General features: G+C 50.4%; 1 protein-coding gene across 2 annotated transcripts in view; it reads right to left on the bottom strand.

The window, feature by feature from the left end:
- Positions 1 to 15299, bottom strand: part of KCNN3 (potassium calcium-activated channel subfamily N member 3) — a 161228-nt gene that overhangs the window by 72571 nt on the left and 73358 nt on the right. The gene's annotated exons all lie outside the window — the stretch shown is intronic.

Below are 15299 nucleotides of genomic sequence, written 5' to 3'. Positions count from 1 at the left end.
GTGTCTGCCTGTGACCTTTGTGTGCCACTGGATCAAGTTCTAGGCATGCTAGCAAGCCACTGAGAGAGAGGTAAAGGAGGTGGCTGTGGAAGGGGCCGCACAGGGCCATAACAAATGGAGAAACTCAGTAAGGTCATAAACTCATGTTCAACAAACACGTTGAAGGCCTGCTGTCTTGTTGGGAGCAGACAGAGCAGAACATCCAAGCAAGGCCCCATGAGGAAGCTCAGCCGGGGAAGCAGAGTCTACCCTGAGAAGCCTGCCTGAGGGGCCTCTCATCAAGAGTCATCTGGGAACAGGGGAAGAGGTACCAGCCCAGTACCAAGGGAGACTCCTTCTTCTCTCTCTCTCTCTCTCTCTCTCTCTCTCTCTCTCTCTCTCTCTCTCTCTCTATCTATCTATCTCTATCTCTATCTCTATCTCTCTCAGTGCAGTAAGGCCTGGGGTTTTCCCAGCCCCAGATCCATCAATTAGAGCAGACCTATGGCCATTCCAAGGCGTCTGTCTGCTCCTAAATGCTGTCCCACAGCCCAAGTCACAGCAACATGACTCTCTGACCAAACTCTTTAAATACAAAATTAAAGCCTTCCATCCAGTATTAAAGAAGCACATTTGGTTGCTATAGTAACTGGGTTCACGCAGTAGGAACTGAAGCAATGAGTAACGGATTCCTTTGATTGCTTGGTGGGGACTGAGCTGGTACATCATCTAAACTGAAGGATAGGGGTCCCCACTGAGCTACACAGTTCAACAGGAAAGAGCCGAGACGGGGGCAGCGTCCCCACTGGCCTCTCAGGTGCTCTATGTACTTCAGTTCCTGATGCGAGGAAGAGGGATGCAGTACTAGGTAGTCAAAGGCAGAGGCTGGTGATCTGCCTGGAAGCCTCCCACAACCAGGTATTAGACCTCTCTGAGTCGGCGTGCCTGTCTCTATTACGGGACAACTCACCTTTTCCTTTGCACTCTGCTGCCTGTTCTCCAAGTAGGTGGATCACAGAGCCGGCTGCTGGAGCATTTACAAGCAGTGTGCACTTGGGGAAGGTTGTTTGGAGTAGAGGAGCAAGGAGAACTATTTCAGGCTGCAGACTGAGAGCGCCCGCTAGACAGGCACCGCGGCAGGGTTTGATGGCTCCGCAGAGCCGGGTATCTCCCCCAACGCCCATGGCTCTGCCACACGGGGTGGCCTATGCCTTGGCCTTTCCATGCCCGAAACCACAGCTCTGCAGGGTGACCTCACTTCCCGCAGATGGCCTCTGCAGCTCCTCGGCCTCCTGCTCCCTCCCTGTCAATCACAAGTTTCAGCTGTTTATTGGTCTTTAGTGCATGTCTGTCTGTCTTGTCACTTAGACCAGTGGCTGTCAAAGTGGCTGCACATCAGAGCTGCTTGGAGGCCTGTTAAAATTCCCTCTGCCTTCCACAACAGGCACATGGCAGAAGAAAGGGGAAGGGAGGGAAAAGATGGGGTGGAGGAAAAGGAAAAGAAAAGTATCTCTAAGCCAAGGTCCATCCTCAGACCAAGACCGGATCTGTGGGAGGGGAGGGCTCGCATCTGGATCTGTGCGGGCCCAAAGTGTAACCAGGGCTGGGACCCAGTGATTTCAGCTGGGACTTCCTCGATCTTGACTATTGCCAATGCCCAACCTCAATTTTAGCAAGTAGCAAATGGTTTTAAATGCTGCCACTTATGGGACTTTGTTCATCTTCCCTCTCTAGGGATGTTCCTTCCTCTGAGGCTGAAAATTTCACGATGGTCCCCAATGTGCACTATCCTAGGTTTCTGTCCCTGGGATAGATAAAGCACCAGGACCAGAAGCAATCTGGGGAGAAAAGGGCTTATTTGGCTTACAGGTTAGAGTCCGTCATCACGGCAAGCCACGGCAGGAACTGCAGTAGAGACCATACAGGAATGATGCTTACTTACTGCCTTGCTCCCCATGGCTCACTCAGCCTGCTTCCCTCCCCCCCTCCTTTTTTTTTTCTTTAGAGATGGGGTTTCTCTTGTAGTCCTGGCTATCCTGGACTAGCTTTGTAGACCAGGCTGGCCTCAAACTCACGGCAATCCTCCTGCCTCTGCCTCTCAAGTGCTGAGATTAAAAGCATGCACCACCATGTCCAGCACTCAGTCTGCTTTCTTAAACCAGTCAGGACCACCTGCCCAGGGGTGGCACCGCCCACCGTGCCCTGTCAATCACTAGTCACGCAATCCCCTACAGGCTTGCCTATAGGCTATGGAGGTTCCCAGCTGACTCTAGTTTACATCAAGTCGTGAGCAGGGCAGGAACCTGAGCAACCAACACAGGGATCCTTCTCCAAGAAGCCAGAATTCCGTGGCACTTTGCTGCCGCCACTCCCTACCTAACATGTGTTCTTGGTGCCGTGAGCTCCTTAGCCCATGTTGGTTCACTTACTTCCAGGACCTGAGACTGGTGCCTGGCAGGCACACTGTGGCATTAAGTCAGTTCTTTATGAATGAGGGGCAGGTAGGGGCAGACAACTGGTTTATGAAGGATCCAGAATGGAGACTCCTGTGGGAAACTCATTCCTAAGCCTATGACTAACGAAGGGACTGATGATATATTTCATGGCCTGGAGGGTGCTGCCGAGTCCTGGATTCCCAGAGGATTGTCTAATCAGCAATAAACTGCCCCAGGTGATCTCCAACGTCACAAAGTCCTAGAGCTAACCTGGAACCAGAATCTAGGATTTTGTAAATGATGTCTATTATTATGTTTATTACATTTATCTGTTTACTTATAGGGGTGCGTGTGTGTGTGTGTGTGTGTGTGTGTGTGTGTGTGTAGAAAGATCAGAAGGCGGCTTGCTGGAACTACTTCTCCCGTCCCACTGTGTAAGTTCTACTGAATGCAAGTCATCGGACTTGGTGGCTGACACCTTTACCTGTCGAGCCATCTTGCCGGCCCTAGAATCAGGATCTTGAGTGGCTCTGGATCAGAGGGATCTAGGAGAATGGGCTAGTGTCTTCACAAAGGACCAGTCTCCTCAATGACCTAGCCTGACTGCCTCTGGTAAGTTTTGGAAAGGCCCTAGGGTGATGTTGGCAGGGGCACAAGGCAGGACTCCAGACATCACTGGAAGAGAGAGGTATCATGGGGCAAACAAGGAATTTTTCTCCTGTCCCAGCCCTGCTTCCTAGGTAGGAAAAGAAACCCTGCCTCTAAATTGCTGAATCTTGCAGCCTCTCCTTGGAAGAGATTCTCTTCATGCAAGGAAGGGCCAGCCTGCAGAGGGGACATGGGGCACCACGGCCTGCAGACTTCCCAACATGCCTCTCCTGCCTCTGATGGTGAGAGGTTGCTCCGGGGGGCATCCCTCTATCCCTCCCTTACTCTGAGAGCAGAGTTACTGTAATCCCGAGAGCTTCTGGAGCAGGCCGGCACAGCAGAGTGATTTGTAATGTGCGGTAATTAGAGACAAGCCAGAAGTGATTCAGTTCAACTCAGCTCAATTCAATGAAACAACAGCGAGAACCAAGAAGCTTAGGACCTCGTAAGGACATAAACACGACTCAGACACATGTCCCCACAGCAGGTTTGCAGTCTCAAGTGGCTCTAGCATTAGAGAGGCAGATGAGGACCCTCACAGGAGAGCTTCTTGGGCAAAGCAGGATGTCAGCACCACTTGGAGACAAGTACGGCATGTCGATTACAGAAAACGTCCACAGAGCCGCTCGCTTCTGTGAGTGTGACATCGCTTCCCCATCCCTCAAGGGGCATAGCCTATGTCTCAACTCCTTGAGTTTGAACTTGACCATGGGCCTCTCTTTGGGAAATGGGACGTTATAAGATGCAACACATCTGAAGCTTAAAAGACCAAGTCAATGGGGCTTGCTGCAGACAGATGGCTTCATTTTTCCTGTCACTCCACTTTGCCGGGCACTACAGTAAGGCCTTCCCAGACCAGCTGCGTGTCCAGAGCTCTGCAGAGGACCACCACGGTGAGCCTAGTTACAGTTGTGGCCTTAAGCTATCATCTTTCAGGGATGCTGCTGTGTAGCACCATCAACGTATTCCGAGACTGATGCGCACTTGGGTAGATACTATGGCAGCCAGGTGATTGGCCTCCCATGCACGACACTTCCTGTTTCAGTTCTCCTGCGACAAGCCTTAGAAAGAACCCATGACGCCTATTCAGACTCTCTCACTCCTAGAGTTACAGGGCTGGCCAGCCCATGGGGTGGGGGGGGCGGGCCATGGCCAACAGCCACTGCACCTTCCAACCACCCTGTGGAAACGCCATTCCAGACACCAAGAAATAAGCCAAAGTATTAAAGGGTTATTTTCCAGGCTGTTTAAGTTGTTTTACAAAGTGTTTTCTGGAAGTGTTTAAGGAAGTTCACCGGTGAACTAAATCAAGTAGCAGACAAGATATCATTCATGGAGTGTGGGAACAGCGCGTCTCCTTAGCAGACCAAAAGAGTTGCGTGATTAGCTGGCAGGGACAAAGAGGTCAGTGTGGTTATCCTACCTCTGAGTGGCCACTGACGGTACCAAAGAAAATATCTTAGGGTGCTTCAGTTGTGCCGGAGACCCCTGCTCTTACTGGTGATGCCGGGTCTCTGTAGGCACAAGCCCAGAGGAGCACTCGGCCACTCAAGGTCACTGAGGTGGGGCTTACTTCCCCCTCAGAGTATCTCACAGAGAAGCTGTGTCATCATCACTGGCTCACAACATCAAGCTCTGAGGGGCCAACTGGTCACCTCAGAAACAGGTCAGTTCAAGCAGCCGCTCTGGAGCCTCCCAGGGGACAGCTGCAGGGTGGAGAGTGGCTGCCCTCCAGGGAAGCGAGGAGAGGCCTTTAATGGTCCTGCTCTGTTTCACAGCGAGTGCGAGCTGTCTCATTAGATCACTAGTTCCCCTCCACTCCAGCGTGGAAGACTTGGGGTCTTCGGCTCTCTATCTGTGCAAAATCACCTCCTAAAATGTTCTCAGCTGCCATCAGCCGTCAGGCGTCATAGGAGACTGTGTAGACTGGCCTCAGCCGGCCTGACGAGTGTACATTCTTACTCAACTATAAGGTTTTCTAAATTAAAGAGAGAAAATGAGGTGGCAGGTGGTTGGTTAGGGGGCTTTTGTGTTCTCTGCTGTTCCCTCTGTGGGATAAAAACCTCAGGGAAATTTTGGAGAGATGGCTCGGTGGTTAAGAGCACTGACTGCTCTTCTAGAGGACCGGAGTTCAATTCCTAGCACCCACCTGGTATTTCTCTGTAAATCCAGTTCCAGGGGGTCCAACACCCTCACACAGACATACAGGCAAAACACTGATGCACATAAAATTAAAAATAAGTAGTTTTTTAATGCAGAGGAAAATACTTCAGATTTTTTAAAAATCTGAATTTGTTTGTTTGATTGGTTGGTTTTTTGTTTTGTTTTGTTTGTCAAGACAGGTTTCTCTGTGTTATCTTGGCCATCCTGGACTCACTTTGTAGACCAGGCTGGCCTCGAACTCACAGCAATCTGCCTGCCTCTGCCTTTCAGGTGCTGGGATTAAAGGCATGCACCAGCACACCTGGCTCGAAAAATTCTGAATTTTCTTTAAAATGTGTTATCAAAATATATCTTGTAGATAAATAAACTTAAACTCCTTAGAACATATATTATGTATGTATACCATTACTATGGTGTTACCATGGAAACAGCATCAAAAAGTCCTGTGATCCCTAATTGGGTTTCCCTGAGGACAAGAGCTGATTGTCAGTGATGAAATGAACTCCAGGCTGACAGCAACAGTGAACATAAAATTTCCAGGGAGAGGAAGCTACATGGAGCTAGACGAGGAAAATGAAAAAGAAAAAATTGAAATTTAAAAAAGCAAAATTTACACACACACACACACACACACACACACACACACACACACACACACACACACACAGTTTCTGGGCTGTGTCGGCAAAGACTATCATGTAGCATCAGAAAGGCAGAGCACTGGGCATGGAGCTCTCTTGCCCCACCTTCTCCTGCATCCTTCTAAGAAGAAATCCTCCCCACCTGAAGCCAAGGTTGCTGGCACTGGGCCATGTGTAATGTCCCACGGTGGCTCCGGGCCCAGCCAGACCAAGATCCCCCTAAGTGCCCCTGGCATCACCACCAGTCTATTCCCATAGACATGCGACCCCTCGGGGACTTTCGAGCCTGAATGGCATTCCTATGGGGCTAGCAAAGACCAGTGATGACCATGAATCATTTTGCCTGTCCCCAGTGCTTGGAGAACAAAAGCCAAGGAGGACCACTGGCGACAGAGCTCTCTGTCCCTGGCCCTCAGATTCCTCATCTGCAGCATAAGGGTTGGATCCAACTTGCAGCTTTCCATTTCCTGCGAATGAATTTTTTTTTATGTACATTCAATATGAGGAACAAACTCAGCTTTCTAGGTTATAGGGTGGGGGAACACTGTTCAGTGCCGACCTCCACCTCTCCACCTACACAGACCTCCGCCTGATGTCTGTGTCCCAGCAGCTTAGCAGGAAAGCCTTTGATCTCCTCTGGTTGTGGTGAAAGACAAGACATGATGCCAGAAACGAGGGCTTTGGGGCCAAGCTCAAAAGTTCCTGGATGCAGGGCTGGAGGGATGCTCAGAGGCTATGAGCGTTGCCTATGCTTCCAGGGGACTCGGGTTTGATTCCCAGCACCGCCCCCATGGTGCCCCACAACTTTCTGTAGCTCCAGTTCCAGGGGATTCAATGCCCTCTCCTGGCTTTCGTGGGTACGACACCTACTCCGAGCACAGATGTACATGCCGGCAAAACATCCAAATATATTTTAAAAGTTATGGCTCAGTGGATAAGAGCACTGCCTGCTCTTCCAGAGGTCCTGAGTTCAATTCCCAGCAACCACCTGGTGGCTCACAACCATCTGTAATGAGATCTGATGCCCTCTTCTGACATACAGGTGAAACACTGTATACATAATAATAAAGAAATCTTTAAAAAAAAATTTAAGTTGCTGGATACACAGTCATGTAGCTTTTACCCTGAAGAGCTCATCAGTCCACTCGTCCATCCATTGTGTTGGGTTCTGACTGTGGACTCTCGGGCTGACCTCTAAGAGCACAGAAAACAAGCAGACAAGAAGCTTAAGCCACAGAGCACACTTTGTAGGGAATCAGATGGCACACGGGTGAAGTGTGTCATGTCATAAGGGATGCCTGCTGGCATGAGGGTAAAACAGGGGAAAGAAATTAGAGAAGTCTGGGAGGGGACAATGGGACCCCACCAAGCATCCAGGACAGCGCTACGGAGAGGAGTGAAGGGAATGGAGGTGACCCAGTGCCCGACAGCGGTGAACTCCACAGAAACAGGATTTTGCCACTGGACGTTTTCAAGGAGCCTCCCCACCCCCAGACGTCTGGAGACACTGAGACTCTTCCTCAGGGAGGTTTGGCGTCTGTCCAGTTCTGTTCAATGCAGTAAGGCCACAGTGACCCAGCCAGCCCTTGGTTACGGTGGCCACAGCCTAGTCTTAGCAAGTGGCCCATGCCATCCACCTTCCAGCTGCCAAAGTGAATGTCCCCAAACAGAACCAAGCCACATAACTTCCCTCAGGGTGATCTGGGTCGAGCTCAACCTCTTCGTTCACTTGGTAAAAAGAGCTCTTCCCAGTCTGATCTCAATTGACCCTCCCTCCTCAACACCTCCCTCAGCACACCCAGCATGTCAGGCCCACCAAAGCACTCAGATGGCCAGCTGTGTCCTGTGGAATGCTGGGACCTACTACGTCACGCCCAGCTTCTTCCCTGATGGACCGTCCCTTCTTTCCAGCTTCCCTCATGTCCACATAGGATGAGGTGCCTTTCTCAGGGACGTCCCACTCCCTCTGCCTTACAGAGGCTGGGGAGGGATGCCCAGAGGTTAGCAGTGCCAGCCCCAATTCCAGGGGAGGTGGGGAAAGAGTGGGTACCTCATTCCAAGGACAGCAGAGCTCGCTAGGCCTTAAGCTGTGTGCTTTCCAGGACCAGCTGTCTCACTCAGTACTGAACAGGGTTCCAAAAGTATTCTTGGTACACACAGGGAAACTGAGGCTTGGTCATGGTTACACAGTTTAGGAAGGGCAGGCCTAGACTCTTTCAAAGTCCACTCTCATGAACATCTATGTTCTTGACCTCTGTGTCCCAACCCAGGCTATGCTGGGGATTTGGTGACCTCCTGCTCTGTGTTTGCCCATCTTGGACCAAGCTGGTGTGTGCTTCCCAGCTTCTGGCACCTGTGATGTCTGGGGTAAGCAGAGAGATGTTTCCAAACAGGAAGTTTCTAAGTTTCCATCTTGGCTGACACAGGAAAAGATCTTTGGGAAGGTTGGGTTGAGGAGTGAGTTAACCATGTGAGCATCAGCTGCCCGGCCAGTAATCCAACCTGTTTACTATTTGAAGATTCTTCAACCATGGCTTAAAGGGTGCTTTTCAACAACCCAAATCAAGAGGTTTTTTAATCCTAGAGCACCCTTGGGAGCTGAGAGCAGGGCCTAGTGGGAGTCGTGGGCCAAGTGTCCTTCAACGCACTGTCAAGGACCAGCTGCAGTGGGCCTTGGCTTATTATGCCACCACTGGGCCGCTAGTTCGAGGCCAGCCTGAACCACAGAGAAGACCCTGTCTCAGGAAGACAAAACAAAACAAAACAAAAAGAAACCAGATGTGGGCACACACACATATTATTTCAGCCCTCATCCTCAGCTATATTGGGAGTCCAAGGAAGACCAGCTTGAACTATCTGAGACCCCTGCCAAACTTAAATAAACAAAAGGCATGAGGCAGTACAGGGCCAGCTTAGGCCACATAAGACCCTGAGATAGCTAGATAGATGATAGACAGACGGACAGACAGACGGACGGACGGACAGACAGCAAGAGGCAGAGAGACATCTCAGTGGGTAAAGACGCCTGTCTGATAGATGACCTACAATCCCCAGGACCCACATAGCAGAAGGAGAGAGCCAACTCCTGGAAGTTGTTGCATGATTCCCACACATTCACTATGCTGTGTATATGCCCGTATGCACACACAAATGAAAAGCTGAATAAACGCATCTATATGTAATTTTTAGAAAACTAAAAACAGACAAACAGAAAAGTACTCTCTGCAGCATTAGCCCTCAGGGAGCACTGACTGGTCTCCTAGGGAGCAGAGGACCACTCGCTTTCCCCAGTCACACAGTTCTAAGAACTTTTCTTTGTCTCTTTCCAATTAACACGTAGTAACAGCACTTTTATGGGGCACGGTGTGACACTTCAATACATGTGTGCTGATCCACTAGAGGGACTTAGCTTTTTACCTCTACCACTATTTTTTTAAAAGACTGATTTATTTTGTATATGGGTATTTCATCCACATGTACGGGCACCAGAAGAGGGTATCAGGTCCCATGGGACTACAGCTATAGACGGTTGTGAGCTGCCACGTGGGTGCTGAGATTCGAACTCAGGCCCTCTGAGAAAGCAACCAGTGCACCTAACCGCTGAGCCATCTCCCGAGGCCCCCTACCATTTCTTTGTGCATGGTACCTTGTGTCCAGAGCGTCACAGAATACACTCGTTATTGTGAACTACGGACATTCCACTGGGCGGTAGGTCACTGGAGTCTACGCGTGCTGTCCTACGGTGTGTGGTGTGCATTCACTCAGTAGGCCCTCACAGTTGTCCCACAAGAGGGACACTGTTGCATCTATATCCCACAGCTGAGCTTGGACCACGCCCCCCCCAAGACCTCGGAGTAAGCAGGCTGGGGAAACTGAGTCCACATCCTCATATAATGAACACCTGCTCCCAGCCACAACTTCCCTCCTGTGCTTGCTTCTGAGTGGCTCCCGTCAGAACCACTTGGCCTCCTGCTTGTCGGTCTCTCACTGACACTGGGCCCTTGAGGACTGATCTTCACAAGGCCACAGCACCAAGCACAGGCACTGGAAATATGGACCTAGAGGGAGTAAAGAAAAGAAAACAAAAACAAAAACAAACAAACGAAAAACCTCACCGGCTCACTGTTTCTCAGATTCTCCCACGGCAAGAAAATAATAAAGAAATGCACAAAAATAAAGAAATCAAATAACAGTTATTAGAGAACTGCTTGTCTGCCATTTTTAAAACCCAGAAGATGAACTGAACACCCATGGGTAACCACCAGCTAAATAAATCATGTGCTCACACTATGGAACACCATGCAGCTGTTTAAAATGAAGCGGGTCTCTCTGTGTCAACGTAGGAAAGGTTCACAATGTATTGCTAAGCAAATAGAGAAAATGACTGTACAGTGGGCATAGCGTGAGTCTGCCTTTTAAAAATCAAGGGCAGGTAAGACACTCACGTCTCAACGTGCACACACGGTGACCTGCTTCTGTGTAAGTGTGAGCGGACATGCACACAGGTGCGTGCACTGTCTCTGGCTACTACCACATAGTTGCCGTCTCACATCTCTGGGTAAGAGCAGGAATCGAGGGAGCTATTGATTTTTTTTTTTTACCCTTTAATAATTAGAACACACTTCTGCACTTAAACAAGCCAATATGGTTTCTGCAATTTAAAAAAGTTAATAAAATGTTTGTTTGTTTGTTTGTTTTGTTTTTAGCGGAAGTCTCCTGAGGAAAGCCATGCATGGATCCTACTGGAGCTATTTTAAGCTTGGCCATTCTTGCAGGGAAACGGATCCTTCCATATTCCCTGCCCTGTTACTTTCTCTGCAGACATTCCAGCTTCCCCACCTCACCCCCGCTGGGCAGTGCCACTCCCAAGGCTCCCCAGAGTGTTCCGCCCCAAGGCAATCTCCATAACTCCTCCAGACTAAGCCACCCCATGAAAAAGATTTCCTATGCACACATACAAAAAAATATGCACTGGCACTTATTCCCAGGCTCATGCCGTTACAGGTCCTGAGAGCTACATAAAACGGTCCTGAAAGGTCCATGGAAGCTAGCTCCCTCTCCTCACCCCTGGGGTCATTAGCCACTCTCCTCTCTCTCTGCCCTCATGGGGACGGTCTGGAAAAAGCCACAGAGGCCACAGTTGCCAAGGAGACAGTGCCCCTGGAACTCTCTAGGCCAGCTCCAATGCCAGGTACTATGGTTAGAGAGAAACTCCCCCAGTTCAGCGCTGTCTCATGGCTCTGGCTAAGAAGGTGGCCCACAAGGTGATGAGGCAGAGGGTAGCGTCGCACTACTTGCCATCCAGGGCTCTGGCCACTGCGCTGATAACTACTGCCCTGGACCCATACACTTTCTGCTCTATAACGCACGTGAACTTTCTGCCCAACTTCATCTCACAGAGCCAGAAACCCATGGGCCACCCTATCTCATAAGCTTATCTTCAGATATGCAGTTACCCCAGAATTCCCTATCCAAAGAGACAAGCTGGCTTCCAGGGTCGCATGGTACCTTCTTCTTTGTTTCCTCAGAGGGAAGCTCCCCATACCTGGTGGGGGGTTGAGTGGGGAGGGAAGCAGATGGAATTTGGGCGTGACGATTGAAGCGTCCCCACAGGCATGTTAGGTGCTGCCATGTGAGGCTGACTTAAGCCCTGAAGATATCAGTAGTGGGTCTGTCACAACTCCTTCTGAGCATCTGAGAGGTGGGTAACAGCAGCAGTAGAAACCACAGCCATGTATTCTAGAACCTTCCAAGGTCAGGCACATGGAGGTGATGCTCCCCTTAGCCTCTCCTCCCTTCTTTAGCTTTCTACAGTAGCAGCCCAGGACTTGCGGACCTGCTCTAAGAATTCTAGTCTTCTTCGGAAAGGCCCCAGAGCCAGGGGCCAGTGCCAGACATTTGAAGCATTTCCCAGGATTCACTAGGCTCGTTAGTGCAGCAAAGGAAAGCAGACTGGTCAGCACTGAAATGCAGTTCCACAAATGTACTCGGCCCTGATGTGGTGTGACAGGGAATAAAGGGGTCATTGTCTCCTCAAGGGGTCTATGCTCCATTTTAATGAAGTCATGAGCAGGCTTCTAAAAGTTGCCACTGCCCTCCCCAGCCCACTCCAGCTTACTGTGGACCAGACTCAAATCACCAGCCTCAGTCATCTGAGATTGTCCCACTGAGACCTATAAGCCAGACCTGGCTGTGTGTTTTGGGCTTTCTTTATCTGACAAATGGACACTTGTCTGTTCCCGGCATTCGGTGACTTTACCAATATAAACTCCATACCCTTAACAAACCTCGGTGGGAGCCGTGTTATCTAAAGATGAGGAAGCTGAGGCATGAAGAGACTAAACGGCAGCGCGGCTGCTCAGTGACTTAGCCCAGATCGGCCCCTCTCTGGCCTCTCCAGCATGGCTGTGTGTCAGCTTCCTATGGCTGCGGCCATGAATCGGTTTAAACAGCACAAATGTGTCGCCTCACAGTTTGGGAGACCAGATGATGACCCAGTCTCTCCAGACTAAGTCAAGGTTGTGTGTAGAGGAGCTGAGGGGTCGCGCTGCTTGGGCTTTGCCAGCTTCTGGAAGGCTCCTCCTAGGCTGTTGGACCACTTGGAACTCTGGCTCCACCCATAACATCTTCCTCTGTGGTCATCTTCCTCTCTACCTCCCCGTTTACCTTTGTGGTCACCAGAGAGCCCTCAGGTAACTCAGGCCTGGCACCCATCTCTGCGTCCTTGATTTAACTACACTTCATCTAGGGATGAAGGGTTGTGGGGGAAGGGATTGTTAAACCCACCAACAATGCCGTTTTTTATAATTACATCACTCCCCACCTTTCTATTTCTCTCTCTACCACCACCCACAGCCCCCCTTGCTCCATCACAAACCGACAGCTTCTAACTCTATACTTCAAAATGGTAGAGGGCTATGTGTAGCACACTTGGTAGAATGCTTTTCTGGCACTCACAGGTCCTGGCCTTAACCCTGGCACAGCATAAACCTGGCACCGTGGTATATGCCTGGATTCCTAACACTCAGAAGCAGGAGGCAACAAGATCAGGATTTGAAGCTCATCCCAGGCTGCTGCATACAGAGTGCAAGACCAGCCTGGAACCAGTTGGGTTTTTTTTCAGGGTGGGAGCCACAGTCAGCCCACTCTGTCCATTCTCCAGCTGGCACACAGTAGGGCTCAACAGGTGTCTGTCCTTGCCCACTGAATGGGTCAAGGGCGTGCCCCTGATACCTCCCCTTGGTGAGCATGTGGCCTAGAAAGCTCTACAGACTGGCGATTAAACACCCATAGCAAGTTTGACTACAGCAACGGTAACAGCACTGAACAGGGAAAGTGGGGAGGAGGAAGAGGAGGAGGAGGGCAGCTGAGCTGCCACAGTGGTAAAGAGAGGAAGAGGAGGAGGAGGGCAGCTGAGCTGCCACAGTGGTAAAGAACACAGAGAGGAAAGGGCTATCGTCCGGCTTTCAAAAGCTTCTCAAGCAGAGCTGAGGCTCTACTGTGTATGTTACAGGTACCCTGGAGCTCTCTCTGCCTTGAAAGAATTCATTCTTAAAGCACATAGGCACAACCTACTGTGTTCTCCTGTCACCAAATGTGAATGGGGGGTTATAGTTGTCTGGGGGTGTCTTGAAACCTCTCAATTGTTTGTCTGGATTTGGCAAAGGAGACATGCCTACCCCAAGAGCTAACTCTCGCTCTTTGGATGCTTCCGGTCCTCAGAAATGCCAACTTTTTCCTATCATTCCATATGAAAAAGCACCCTTCTAGCTGCCCAAGGAAGCCTTGGGAGTGGGAAAAAGAACCCCAAGCCTGCATACCAGGGGATATCAGTTTCATGGCCAGTGGCTGGCAAGGCCATTGAGGGTTGAGAATCAAAGGCGGGAAGAAGCATAAACGCCATCCATTGCTCTTGTGGTGAAAATGGGCAGGTGGCACCCAATGTGGAATCTTGAGGCAGTGAAGGGCCTGGATGTGACTGACAGCCATCCCTTTGTGAGATCAGGTGTCACTTGCAGCAGCCAGGGGGCTTGCTCCTTCTGTTCCTCTCTCTGCCAGGCTCTAACTGCCATGCCAATTTCTCTCCATTTTCACTGGGGGCCACACTAAATAGCCTTTCAACCAGCAGCACAGGAGGAGGTGGGCTGTGAGTGGACCTTAGTCGGGGAAATGCAGGGTAGCGGAAAGGAACCAGAATGTTCCGCACGAAGCCGGTAGGGCTCCCCGCCTCCCCCCACCACCTGGAGGAAACAAGACTCAGACGGAGTTCTGCAGTGGTCCACATCATGGTAGTCCCAGATGGTGATCACAGTCTGAGGAGCTAATTCAGGCGACATTTAGGGGACATATATCTCTGAAATAGGAAAAGGAACCTGCGTGTTTTGTTGTAACCATCCTGCACTCCAGCTTAACTACCCCTGAGAGGCTCTAACTGAGGGAAAGAGGATTTGCCCAGAGAGACTGCCAAGCCTCCAGGAAGGAGGGGAGAGAGTGAAAGTTCCTCCCTGGGAAGTGTTGTCCTAACAAAGCCTGGACCCAGCAGGAAAGCCCCCCACAAAGGCAGGGGGATGGCTAATATGGATTCTGAGGCCCCCTCCAGGCTGTTCATAAGACTGCCTCCCCTTGCCTGGGATGTCTCTGAAATGTAGACAAAAACCGAAACAAAAGGCGGTCTGCACCCATGACCTCCTTCATCCAGGTGGCAGGCAAATGTCTGCTTCTGTCTCCTGGGTCCCAGCCAGACACAGGGAGCTGCACTAAGAACCCCCAAACAATTGCTCTCAAAACCATTTGCACTACCAACACCACAAGCCAGGTCTTTTCCACTCCAAATGGATGTGGACAGTTGAATCCAGAAAGAAAGGGCTATTTAAACCTGTAATAAATCATGTGCCAAGTGAGGTGTCAGACATGCAAACCAGGAATGCTAAGTCAGAGCCTTCAGGCAGCAGTGAGGTGAACAGCGAGCGGCGGCCCCCTTCCCTCCCCCCACCAGGAGAAAGCCAGGCAGGAAGCACCCACCTTGCCTTTTGGCCAGGCAGGTGCCCAAATGCCTGTAAGAGGCAGCCACAGAACAGTTTGCCCCAGCTGCCCTCCCTACACCTTATAGCAAACAGAAGAAATGAGCCCGTGTGCAGAGGGGACAGGAAGAGAGCAACCAGGAAGGGCAGAAGACTCCAATGCAGGCCATAGGCAGAGTCACCAGGCTGGAAGAGAGACAGCCCCCAGCTGGAAGTAATATACACACCAAATGATTGCCGTGAATGAGCGTGATTAATGAACACTTCAAATTATCAATGAGTCATTAGTAATGGAAAAATATTAAACCCTGTAGCTTACTTTAGATGGAGGGTCGGGGGCCTACTGCCCAACTGTTGTGGGTAAGGCAGAAACAAAGACACAAAATAGCCACAATAAAACAACTCCAAGAATG

Source organism: Acomys minous, assembly GCF_964271855.1.
Source record: "Acomys minous genome assembly, chromosome: 19".
NCBI lineage: Eukaryota > Metazoa > Chordata > Mammalia > Rodentia > Muridae > Acomys > Acomys minous.
Note: the sequence above shows the minus strand (reverse complement) of the source record. Positions and strands in the feature narration are given on the sequence as shown.